The following is a 14,010-nucleotide window of genomic DNA, read 5'->3' as shown; positions in this document are numbered from 1 at the left end:
AAAAGAAAAATCTCTTGAGTCAGAAGATTAGATTACGACGAAAAGGTGCAAAAATACACACCCTGCTACACTAAAACTCAGCTCTCTTTTCAACTAAATCCTTAATCTAAAGCCATGCTACACTGAATCCCCTGCTTACCTAAGTTCACTTCAGTTTCAGACTATGCAAACAAACAGATGCCTATGGCTATAAGCCCCTCTCCATCCAATTACTTGAAGAACAGTTTCATTTTTATGCAATATTGAGTTATAGAAATCAATGAAAGCCCTCTCAAATTCTAACATCTGAATAAAAAATAGCCAAGCTTACATTGCCTTACACACAAAGCGTCGAACACTATGACTGCGCCTGGATGCAAAGGTCTCGGCCTTGAACATGTCGACCCCTATTGTCTCCTTCGACTTGGGTCTACGATTATGCCTTTTCCACCATTAATTTCAAGACCATGCCTGCAAAGATTAATTATTTGAGACGAAGTCTAATAACCGACGGACCTCTATGAAAAGCTAACAAGTAATAGATTGCTTACTGGAACACAAAATCAAAAATGGTTAGTTGTTCACGTGGTGCATATATGAATATCTGCACAAGTCTGTTGAGATATACACCTTTCTTTCGGACCAAATCCAAACAAAAACAGAAATTTAAATAAAAAATAGCTCAAAGAATATTTTTGATTTAGCTGCAATGTGAGTACCTCCCCGTGAACAAAAATTTGTACCGCCATGACAACTATTCTCAATCCTATTGTCAGGTGGAGAATGTATATAGTCTGTAAAGGTTTGTGCTTTCAAGAAACTATATATTCCAAATTGAAAAATAGAATCAGGTAATGAGGTCACATAAGATACCCACATGAAGATTTTTTATGCTTCCGGCCTAGTTTCTATTGTAATTGTTTCATGAATCCTAAACCAGGCTGCTTGTAAATTAAAATAAAAGAACCAATTCAAATCAACATAAAAGCATAAAAAGGAAGAACATAAACAATGTAGAATTAGTAGTCTACATGTTTACAACGCGGAGCGTACACAATATCTGGTAATTGAGCATAATAAAATATTCAAATTAGCATAAAAAGATGTATTTAGGAATTAAAAACTCACATTGACGGACCATGTGTGCTCATTATAGTAATAAAAAGCTAGATGATTGACCTACTGATGTTGTTCATGTAAGGACATAGAAGCAACAAATGAGTCTGAATCATTGGGTATTGATGCATGATCATATCAGCATAAAAGCATAAAAGGAAAGAACATAAAGCAATATACAAATTATATAGGGGACGGGGCAAATACACGAGGGGAGAGGACGATGAGAGGCAATAGGTCGAAGCAGATAACATGCATGTATAGAGCATTTGCAGATAACATCTATAGAGCATCAACTTACAATCGTTGAACATCGCTCCGAAAAATGTTTACACCTTGTTAGTTCCTTATACCGTTCACCCTTGGCAGCGTATTCCAGGATTTCGTAAACCTAGGTCTAAGAATTTCACGACAAAGAAATTATGACTAGTTTTGGAATATAAATGAAGCAATGGTAACTCTATATTAGAAATGTGGATAAGCTTTTTACCTCATCATAGAAGTACCCATAGAGGCAAAGAATATTAGGATGATGAAGATGACTCTGAATCTCCTCTTCGTGTCGCCGGCTCGCAATTGATGCTCAACCGTGATTTCTTGCGCTGGCTCTTAAAAAGAACTTTCAAGGCCACAATCTAACTACAATGTTTCCAGTTTCCACAGAAGGTATTGTAAGCCCTAGCTGCTCACTATAACAATTGACTAAATTATAAACATAAAAATTTTAAGTTAGTACATTCAAACCAGGGTACAATACTGAATTAGACAAATCCCAGCAATCTCGGTATAGTGCCCATTCACCTAAGCTATAGTCTAAAATGAATCAGTGCAATAATTCCTGACAATTAACATTAATTACAATAGTATATTTGCTAGTTTACCATATATGAAAAGTTCAATTTGTAGATACGAACATTGCACAACACTAATGTAGTCAACTCCAAGCAATCACGGTCATCATTCAGTAAAGTTAGAGACCAAATATAATCATCACAAGTAAGCTTAAACATGGAAGAACATGTAATAAACAGTATATTCTTATTTTTCCTACTATGAATGTCCCATCGAAACCATTGTTTTTTCTCTGAAAAAATCGAACTAGAGATTGATGCAAGTAGCAGACAGGGATCAAAGCGCGATAGGTACATCAGGTCCGAAGGCAACCTGCTCCTGAACGACTCAAAGCAACACGCCGCTGATGCTCCAGAACCAGACGCTGCTGGAGAAGAGTCGTGGGACTTTGAGAGTAGTTCAACCATGCCCAGGTATTACAGAAAATGCAATCGGCCCTGCTGATGATACGGCCTAAAATTTGACCCACTATAACACTCTACTCAACTTTTATTTTCTCCTTTTCTGCTCGAGAATACTTTGCTTAATTCAGCTAATAATGTCATACATATACCATGCTGCTCGCTGTATCAGTACATCGGATGAATAATGTCATCCAACCCCGAGGAACCGTGATCCCACGAGCCAGAGCACCGAGAAGAGAGTAGGGAAGGATACGTACCGGTGTGTGTAGCCATCAGCCGTTCCATGGAGGAGCATTTGCGATCGGACAGTGGAGTACCGGAGGACGGAGGTTGGAGCCGGTGAGCCGCCGCAGCGGTGCTGTGCCCGTATCCCATGGAGAAGTGGAGTCGTCAGCTCAGCCGTGGAGGCATCAGGCGTGGCTGCATCCTGAGTGGAGCCGCCGCCGCCCGCGAGTCGGTGAGGCAGGGGCTAGGGGCGGACGGCAAGGAGAATGAGCGCGCGACGGTGCGAGCTCTGCAAGCAGGGCCAGGTCTGTGGCCACCGGCATGTGTGGAAGCGGGATGTCGGACGACGAGCCGGCGGGCAAGGCAGGGGCGGATTAGTGGAGACATGGAGGTGCAGTGGAGGCGCTGGGATTAAGAAGCCAACAGCAGCCACCATTAGGGTTTGTTTTGGGGCTAGAAAAAAATTATATATCTCAGATTTTAGGCAACAGTTTCGGCTGAATGTGTGGGAGGAACTGTATGGACATAGGGTATGGGAGTGGTGTTGTGGTCGGTTATGGTTGAGCTGAACCGGAATAGACTATTAGGTCAGGGCTTCTTGTTTTATTGGAAGCCCAAGGCTTCTGATACATAAATACTATATATATACATAAATACTATATATATATATTTAACAAATGAAAACAACACAGACCATCCAATCAAGTAAATTTAGGGTTTTTAGTGTTCTGGAAGAAAGTGAGAAGATATATAGACCAACTAACTTCTAATTTGAACATTTTATAGTGTCAATTTTAAAAATTTGAAAATTTTGGCCGATAGAGAAAAAATATCGGAGGTCACCGATAAACAGGAAAATCGGGATTATCGGATATCATATCGCCGATAAAGTTTCCCCCACCTTACTGGCATTTGAGCAGAGACCTTGGGGTCAGCTGCACTCGCGATGTCACCACCTTTTCCTTCTAGAAAACAGAAACATCAAACGTGATATTAGTGGGAGCAAATGATCAAAAGAGTAATATAGGCAAACAAGCTTTAGAAGGATTTAAAACGTTTTTGTGAACTTTACCTATGCGTTGACAGTGCTGGCCTGTTTCTCTTCCACACGCCGGTCTGGCCAGAGGAGAAAGGGGAGGAGGAGCTAGCAACACACAGTTCGCGTGGTAGCGCAGCGTGCCGGCGCGCGTGCATGAGTCGGCCGACACAATGGTGTAACTCGTGCCGGCGTGGAACAGAGAAGAAGGGAAGAAGCACAACGCACAACGAGCGGCACGGGACAAAGTGTTCGTGCAGGCCGTGGGCGCACGCGTCAGTCGGCACGCTGGGTACTCTATGTCGGCGTGAGTCGAGGAGCTCGCAGTTGTCGCAGACGGAGAGGACAAATACGACGGAAACGGCGCACGCAAGTGTTGTTGATGGAACGGCGAGAGCAAATAACGCGATTCACAACGCTAGACATCGAGGAAACGAAGAACAAAGTACGTGCTTCGTCGCCTTCACCCCTACCCCCTTGCGTTCTTCATGGTAGTAGAGATTATAAATACGCCCTAAGCTAATAGATGTCATCATGTATCTACATATGTACATAAATCTTAAAGGTGAACGTTGGATAGCTTTTAATTGTTTTTTAAAGCTACTTTGAAAAAAAGATCAAAGATCATCGTCTTGAAGGTAACAACTTTGAAAGCGGACGTGTTCGACGTCGTCGTCTACAGACGCATGGCCAACATAAAAGATAGCGTCAGCGTGATAGTTGCCAAGTTGGAATGTTATAAATCCATCACGAGAGTTCCGTCGAGCAACATAATCTTTTGAAAATAGTCTCTAACACATTCACTAACTTAGAGCAAATTAATTTGGTTGAAAGCTGTGCCTGGCCAAGCAAGTTGGGAGGTAATATTTGTTTGGTTGAAAGTCGGCCTGACCTGAGAAAGCTAATGAACAAACATCAATACATCTCCTTAATTTATAGTATGTTTACAGTTCGCAAGTGATTTTAAAATCTATTTTATAAAAAGTTAATACCATTTGTTTTCATGGTTCAAAAAATATATAATATATTTGCACTAAAAGGAAAAATCATTTAATTCAGCCGACTACGCCCAATGACCCTGACTGTGGTGAACAACTGCCCCTACCCGGTGTGGTCGGGCATCCAGGCCATGCCCGGCCAACTCCAGGCACGACGTCCTGGAGGGCGGCGACTTCTTCCTCCCGCCGCTCTCCCACAAGTCCTTCCCGGCGTCGGGCCACCCCTGGTCTGGCCGCATCTGGGCGCGCATGGGCTGCGCGGGCGCCGACGCGCAGCTCCACTAGCCACGGGCGACTGCGGCGGGGCGGCTCTAGTGCGGCGGGCTCGGCGGCGCGGCGCTCGCGACGCTGGCGCAGGTGAACCTCCACCACAGCAACGACCAGACCTCGTACGACGTGAGCGTGGTGGACGACTTCAACGTGGGCCTGCCCGTGACCCCGCACGAGGGCCACGGCAACTGCCCCGTCCTCGCCTGCCGCAAGAACCTCACCGAGACCTGCCCCGGCGAGCTGCAGCTGCGCTCCCCGGCCGGCAGCGTCCTTATGTGAAAGAGCGGCTGCGAGGACTTCCGCACCGACGAGCTGTGCTGCTGCAACATGTACAACAGCCCGCGCACCTATCGCGCCTCCAAGTACTCGGAGTTCTTCAAGCGCGAGTGCCTGCAGGCCTTAACCAACCCGCACGACAGCCCCTCGCTCACCCACGAAGCAATAGCGAGAGCAAGCGATGAGGGGTCGGTTGTGGCTCGCGTGGAGGGGAGACGACCGAGGGGGATCTAGGGGCGATGCATGCGGGCGGGGTAGGGGCATAGGATGGACGGTCCGGGTAGCAGCCATAGGGCGGACGGTCCAGATTAATAGAAGGCAGAACAAGGGGAGGCAGGCTACCCCCTTGCAGCCTTAATATAGTAGTATAGATTTCATAATGACGAATGTAGACCGAATATATCTCTCTGCGCACGAGATTGTCATAAAAAGCATCAAGAAATATCGTAAATTGGTATAAAATACAACAAGAAGTGATCTGAGGTAATTGTAGCGTAAAATGCAAGCTAACCATCTACAGGAGAACTGTTTTAGATTTTACAATAAGATATAAGAGATAATTATTCATGTATTCAACTATGATAATGTCGTGTTTACATTTTAGTTGTTGGTACATATACTCAAAACTATGTTCCACCATAACACCACTGTTAGCAAAAAAAGTGAGTTCAAAAGGCTCTTCCAGCTTTCCTAATGTGGAGAAAACCATCGAGGTCCATATCTACAAACGTAACATGAACTGTTAATATGATCTTTCCTTGTTAATATGATCATCTTTTCTAGCTTGTTATGACTAACATAACCTATAGTCTAAACTGAATGCACACTTGAGTTAGAAGATCAGATTACCAAAGAAAAATCTCTTGAGTTAGAAGATGAGATTATGACGAAAAGGTGCAAAAATACACACCCTGCTACACTAAAACTCAGCTCTCTTTTCAACTGAATCCTTAATCTAAAGCCATGCTACACTGAATCCCCTGCTTACCTAAGTTCACTTCAGTTTCAGACTATGCAAACAAACAGATGCCTATGGCTATAAGCCCCTCTCCATCCAATTACTTGAAGAACAGTTTCATTTTTATGCAATATTGAGTTATAGAAATCAATGAAGGCCCTCTCAAATTCTAACATCTGAATAAAAAATAGCCAAGCTTACATTGCCTTACACACAAAGCGTCGAACACTATGACTGCGCCTGGATGCAAAGGTCTCGGCCTTGAACATGTCAACCCCTATTGTCTCCTTCGACTTGGGTCTACGATTATGCCTTTTCCACCATTCATTTCAAGACCATGCCTGCAAAGATTGATTATTTGAGACGAAGTCTAATAACCGACAGACCTCTATGAAAAGCTAACAAGTAATAGATTGCTTACTGGAACACAAAATCAAAAATGGTTAGTTGTTCACGTGGTGCATATATGAATATCTGCACAAGTCTGTTGAGATATACACCTTTCTTTCGGACCAAATCCAAACAAAAATAGAAATTTACTTAAAAAATAGCTCAAAGAATATTTTTGATTTAGCTGCAATGTGAGTACCTCCCCGTGAACAAAAATTTGTACCGCCATGGCAACTATTCTCAATCCTATTGTCAGGTGGAGAATGTATATAGTCTGTAAAGGTTTGTGCTTTCAAGAAACTATATATTTCAAATTGAAAAATAGAATCAGGTAATGAAGTCACATAAGATACCCACATGAAGATTTTTTATGCTTCTGACCTAGTTTCTATTGTAATTGTTTCATGAATCCTAAACCAGGCTGCTTGTAAATTAAAATAAAAGAACCAATTCAAATCAACATAAAAGCATAAAAAGGAAGAACATAAACAATGTAGAATTAGTAGTCTACATGTTTACAACGTGGAGCGTACGCAATATCTGGTAATTGAGCATAATAAAATATTCAAATTAGCATAAAAAGATGTATTTAGGAATTAGAAACTCACATTGACGGACCATGTGTGCTCATTATAGTAATAAAAAGCTAGATGACTGACCTACTGATGTTGTTCATGTAAGGACATAGAAGCAACAGATGAGTCTGAATCATTGGGTATTGATGCATGATCATATCAGCATAAAAGCATAAAAGGAAAGAACATAAAGCAATATACAAATTATATAGGGGACGGGGCAAATACACGAGGGGAGAGGACGATGAGAGGCAATAGGTCGAAGCAGATAACATGCATGTATAGAGCATTTGCAAATAACATCTATAGAGCATCAACTTACAATCGTTGAACATCGCTCCGAAAAATGTTTACACCTTGTTAGTTCCTTATACCGTTCACCCTTGGCAGCGTATTCTAGGATTTCGTAAACCTAGGTCTAAGAATTTCACGACAAAGAAATTATGACTAGTTTTGGAATATAAATGAAGCAATGGTAACTCTATATTAGAAATGTGGATATGCTTTTTACCTCATCATAGAAGTACCCATAGAGGCAAAGAATATTAGGATGATGAAGATGACTCTGAATCTCCTCTTCGTGTCGCCGGCTCGCAACTGATGCTCAACCGTGATTGCTTGCGCTGGCTCTTAAAAAGAACTTTCAAGGCCACAATCTAACTACAATTTTTCCAGTTTCCACAGAAGGTATTGTAAGCCCTAGCTGCTCACTATAACAATTGACTAAATTATAAACATAAAAATTTTCAGTTAGTACATTCAAACCAGGGTACAATACTGAATTAGACAAATCCCAGCAATCTCGGTATAGTGCCCATTCACCTAAGTTATAGTCTAAAATGAATCAGTGCAATAATTCCTGACAATTAACATTAATTACAATAGTATATTTGCTAGTTTACCATATATGAAAAGTTCAATTTGTAGATACGAACATTGCACAACACTAATGTAGTCAACTCCAAGCAATCACGGTCATCATTCAGTAAAGTTAGAGACCAAATATAATCATCACAAGTAAGCTTAAACATGGAAGAACATGTAATAAACAGTATATTCTTATTTTTCCTACTATGAATGTCCCATCGAAACCATTGTTTTTTTCTCTGAAAAAATCGAACTAGAGATTGATGCAAGTAGCAGACAGGGATCAAAGCGCGATAGGTACATCAGGTCCGAAGGCAACCTGCTCCTGAACGACTCAAAGCAACACGCCGCTGATGCTCCAGAACCAGACGCTGCTGGAGAAGAGCCGTGGTACTTTGAGAGTAGTTCAACCATGCCCAGGTATTACAGAAAATGCAATCGACCCTACTGATGATACGGCCTAAAATTTGACCCACTTTAATACTCTACTCAACTTTTATTTTCTCCTTTTCTGCTCGAGAATACTCTGCTTAATTCAGCTAATAATGTCATACATATACCATGCTGCTCGTTGTATCAGTACATCGGATGAATAATGTCATCCAACCCCGAGGAACCGTGATCCCAGGAGCCAGAGCACCGAGAAGATAGTAGGGAAGGATACATACCGGTGTGTGTAGCCATCAGCCGTTCCATGGAGGAGCATTTGCGATCGGACAGTGGAGTACCGGAGGACGGAGGTTGGAGCCGGTGAGCCGCCGCAGCGGCGCTGTGCCCGTATCCCATGGTGGAGTGGAGCCGTCAGCTCAGCCGTGGAGGTGGAGGTGTCAGGCGTGGCCGCATCCTGAGTGGAGCCGCCGCCGCCCGCGAGTCGGTGAGGTAGGGCCAGGGGCGGACGGCAAGGAGAACGAGCGCGCGACGGTGCGAGCGCTGCAAGTAGGGCCAGGTCTGTGGCCACCGACATGTGTGGAAGCGGGATGTCGGACGACGAGCCGGCGGGCAAGGCAGGGGCGGATTAGTGGAGACATGGAGGTGCAGTGGAGGCGTTGGGATTAGGAAGCCAGCAGCAGCCACCATTAGGGTTTGTTTTGGGGCTAGAAAAAAAATTATATATCTCAGATTTTAGGCAACAGTTTCGGCTGAATGTGTGAGAGGAACTGTATGGACATAGGGTATGGGAGTGGTGTTGTGGTCGGTTATGGTTGAACTGAACCGGAATAGACTATTAGGTCAGGGCTTCTTGTTTTATTGGAAGCCCAAGGCTTCTGATACATAAATACTATATATTATATACATAAATACTATATATATATAGATATTTAACAAATGAAAACAACACATACCATCCAATCAAGTAAATTTAGGGTTTTAGTGTTCTGGAAGAAAGTGAGAAGATATATAGACCAACTAACTTCTAATTTGAACATTTTATAGTGTCAATTTTAAAAATTTGAAAATTTCGGCCGATAGAGAAAAAATATCGGAGGTCACCGATAAATAGGAAAATCGGGATTATCGGATATCATATCGCCGATAAAGTTTCCCCCACCTTACTGGCATTTGAGCAGAGACCTTGGGGTCAGCTGCACTCGCGATGTCACCACCTTTTCCTTCTAGAAAACAGAAACATCAAACGTGATATTAGTGGGAGCAAATGATCAAAAGAGTAATATAGGCAAACAAGCTTTAGAAGGATTTAAAACGTTTTTGTGAACTTTACCTGTGCGTTGACAGTGCTGGCCTGTTTCTCTTCCACACGCCGGTCTGGCCAGAGGAGAAAGGGGAGGAGGAGCTAGCAACGCATAGTTCGCGTGGTAGCGCAGCGTGCCGGCGCGCGTGCATGAGTCGGCCGACACAATGGTGTAACTCGTGCCGGCGTGGAACAGAGAAGAAGGGAAGAAGCACAACGCACAACGAGCGGCACGGGACAAAGTGTTCGTGCAGGCCGTGGGCGCACGCGTCAGTCGGCACGCTGGGTACTCTATGTCGGCGTGAGTCGAGGAGCTCGCGGTTGTCGCAGATGGAGAGGAGGACAAATACGACGGAAACAGTGCACGCAAGTGTTGTTGATGGAACGGCGAGAGCAAATAACGCGATTCACAACGCTAGACATCGAGGAAACGAAGAAGAAAGTACGTGCTTCGTCGCCTTCACCCTGCCTGCTGGTAAACTCCGGCGTCTTACTTTTCTAGTTTTCTCCCTGAATCGCGCTCGCGAGGTTTCCAGGACGGGACCACGTGGGACGCAGCGTGTCCAAGCGGGCGCACGCACCGATCACTGCGATTGTGTACCCCGCGGTGGCGTAGTTTCAGGAACGCGCTGCGGTCGGGGTTGGAGACAATGACGGAGACTTACCGGGCACGATGGGCGGCAGTGTGTGCATGGCGCCGGGCGACGCAATCTCATCGGTGGCACTGAGGCCCTCGCGCGGTCGGGGCTGCATGCCTGCATCCAATGTGTGAGGATCGAGCAGGCCGTCGCAAGGAGCGGTGGGTCGCGTCTGAGACCGGGAGAGAGAGCGGGCTTTGTCGATGGAGAGAAGAAGGGAGGCAGAAGCCAGAAGAACTCAAATATTTTTTTCCTTTTCCAACGTTTGTTCGGCCGAAGTCTGGAATGTTCCGGCGCTAGAGCAGCTGATGGATGAGAGGCATCCATGAGTCCGTGACCGTCGAACCAGAATCTGACGGTTGATGTGAGTTGGGCCTATGTGGCGTTATGAGGTGCGAGTTTTGCGTCAAGCTTTAATATATAGAAAAATAGAAATGTCGTAGTAGTTTCTGTTTCGCTGGAGCCCGGAATTGCGTTGTTTGACAGGAAGTGGTCTGAAACTCTGAATTGTAGCGCATGCAGTGACATTGGTCTTCAATCTTCATTCATGTTGCTTGCATATAACAAAACGTAGACATGGTCGTTCATCCAACAGTTGATGCATGTATGACACATGCTCATCAGATCACAGTGTCATACACTCATACTGATGGCAATAGATAAAGTTTAGAAATTGTTGTGGTTGGTCACTTGCTTTTGGCTCCTTCGAAGTCGGAGTAATTCTAGTATATTCTGTCCAACAACGTGTGCGTAATGTATGGTATTATTTCTCTATTTATAGCGGTGAGGTGAAATAGTTGTTGCATGCATGTGCAATTCCTCTATTTATATGTGCAATTCCTCTATTATTTCTCTATTTATAGCGGTGAGGTGAAATAGTTGTTGCATGCATGTGCAATTCTAGTATATTCTGGGCCTGGGTCGCCGTTCTGGCCCACGCGCAGGTGGGTGCTTCCAGGCTTATTCTGTGCCCTTGGATCAAAATCAACGGCCAGGAATGCACGAGCAGGGAAGATTGTTAAAGGACGGAATTAATAAAAGTTTGAGTGTGAGATATGTAGAGAACAAAGGAGAGATTGTTAGGATGTGTCCTCTACACTAGCCGGTTACTGTTAACCGGCTAGTGTAGAGGACACATCCTAACATGTTCATCTATAAATCTGATCTACTGGTTTATTATCTTTGTGTGGCTTCGTTAACACGTAATGCGACGGCAGCGTTTGGTATAGGAGAACGAGGGGCAACCGATCGAACACACATGTGAAACTGAGGCCACCTCCATTGCTATGGCCGGTGAAAAAACGAGCAGGGAAGCCAACGAGGCGTCGTCGCCCGCTGGTCGCACTCGGTAAAAGCCAAGAGGAAGAAGACTGAAGATGACGAGTCCTGATAGTTGTTGCAAACTTATGTTTTTTAAAAACTTTGACCACTCGTTTTATGTTGTTGCAAACTTTCACCACCCGAATTATCCCCCGAAGAACGCACTCAGAGAGGTAAGGACGAAACCCCCGAGGGGAAACTTCTGAGGTACCTATTAAATTGAGGCGTCTCCCCGAGAGTCTCCCGCCTCGGGAGAACTCCGCCTCGCCCGAGGTCACCGCCGCTCCATCCATCGGGTGAATTCTCCACCTCACCCGAGCTCGGCCTCGACCACCTACTACGCTGTGAATCCTGCGAACGACCACTCCGCCAAACTGTGGCGCACATCAAGGGATGGCTCGTCCAACACCTCGAGAAGACTTCCGCCTCGCTCGAGCAGAGCTCTAGCCTCGATAAGCGCAGCAGGGAATCTCAACGTCATCTCGCGCAAGGACGCTGAAGCACCCCGTAAGCAAGTCTTTAGCCCATACATTGGTGTTGTTACAACAACTACGGTAGCCTCTCCCCCGGGGGCTCGGGCGTACGGACAACACCTCGGTCTCTGCCTCGGCTCTCAGCAGGAAACTAGCGGGCACTAGTCAACAATGCAGTGCACCGTCACATCGGATGGCAGTTGATCCAACAGTTGATGCATGCATGACACATGCTGACCAGATCACAGTGTCATACACTCATACTGATGGCAATAGATAAAGTTTAGAAATTGTTGTGGTTGGTCACTTGCTTTTGGCTCCTTCGAAGTCGTAGTAATTCTAGTATATTCTGTCCAACAACGTGTGCGTAATGTATGGTATTATTTCTCTATTTATAGCGGTGAGGTGAAATAGTTGTTGCATGCATGTGCAATTCCTCTATTTATATGTTCGGTTCAGATATGTGTGAAATAGTTGTTGCATGCATGTGCAATCCACTTGTTAGGATCTTTTGCTTCAAGAAATGGAAGCTCTTGTCAATGAGGAGTAGCCTGAAACATGCTTAGAGAAGCAGAAGCGGACTAAGCAGTTGAGCGAAAACTGACTTGATTCACTTGCCAGAAAAAAAAACACTTGATACTTCTACTGATTTCTCTCCTAACTTTTTTGTTAGGACAAGCACACATAGGAGATCGGAGGAGTAGAGGGAGGGATAGCTTGGGGAGGAAGAAGGTTCACGTTAGCCGTCGAGTTCGTAGACAGAAGGTAGCTAGCTAGTAAAATCTTCCCCCCTCTGGACATCTACCCACACAGCACAAATACCCTCCCCTTACATTCTCGTTATTTTGCTTATTTAAGTTAGTTTCATTATATTATCCAGGCAACGTTTCTCGGATGTAATAATTATCTTGTGTTGGCTGTACGCATTACCATGCTAAAGCCGGAACTCATGTTTCCATTATCAAAAAAATGAAGCGCGAGTTGGTCTTCCTTAGGCGTTGGCCCACTTGTTGTGCTGAAGAGTCTTGTTCATTCCTTATCGTGTTCCGGCCTTTGCTGTCAGTCTCCTCCGAGGTGCTAACATTCCCCTCTCTTTGAGATATCGCTTGCCCCCAAGCGGCGGCATTGGAAAATTGTTATCGCAGGGCGGTGTAGTCCTCCCAGGTTTTTTTATTTTTTTTGAAAGATCAGGAAGCGTCGTCGAATCCTGACCAACGCACCAGCACTTGCTCCACGGAATCACCTCCACGCGAGATCGTCCACCTGGGTTGGGAACTGAATTGTAGCTGTGTCGTCAGGTAGTGTGGTACTCACCGGGTGCTTAGAAGAGACAACTTTCTTGAGCTGGGAGACGTGGAACACCGGATGAACTGTGGAGTCGGCTGGAAGCTGAAGTTTGTAAGCCACGGTTCCCACCCTGTGCAGCACTGAAAAGGGACCAAAATACTTAAACGACAGCTTGTGGTTGGCTCGAGTTGCGACAGAAGTCTGAATATAGGGCTGGAGTTTCAGGTACATGAGATCCCCACGGCAAACTCGCGGTCAGAGCCAAATTGTGGTTGGCCTGTTGCTTCATCCGGTGTTGGGCACGCTGGAGATGATTTTTGACGTTGTGCGCAGCATCAGGTCCCTGTTGGAAAGCCAAATTGAAAGATCAATGTTAGTTACGGCATCCTGTGGAGTGATCCCAAAGTACCGAGGTGGCCGGCCATACAACACTTCAAACGGCGAGCGGCCGAGCGCCGAGTGGAAGCTTGTGGTGTACCAAAACTCTGCCATAGAAAGCCAGAGGTGCCGTTTGTGAGGACAGGAATGCACGAAACACCGTAAATAAGTCTCGAGACACTGATTGACGCGTTCGGTCTGGCTATCCGTTTGTGCATGGTAGGAGGAGCTCATGCCTGCAAGCTTAAACAGTTCTTGCGAGAAGGAGCTCTTGAAGA

General features: G+C 45.0%; 1 pseudogene; it reads left to right on the top strand.

The window, feature by feature from the left end:
- Window positions 1-4,684: 4,684 nt before the first annotated feature.
- On the top strand, window positions 4,685-5,390 carry LOC103639768 (osmotin-like protein; annotated as a pseudogene).
- The last annotated feature ends 8,620 nt before the right edge of the window (window positions 5,391-14,010 follow it).

This window comes from Zea mays, chromosome 9 (genome assembly GCF_902167145.1).
Source record: "Zea mays cultivar B73 chromosome 9, Zm-B73-REFERENCE-NAM-5.0, whole genome shotgun sequence".
Classification (NCBI taxonomy): Eukaryota; Viridiplantae; Streptophyta; class Magnoliopsida; order Poales; family Poaceae; genus Zea; species Zea mays.
This window is presented reverse-complemented; position numbering and strand designations above follow the sequence as displayed.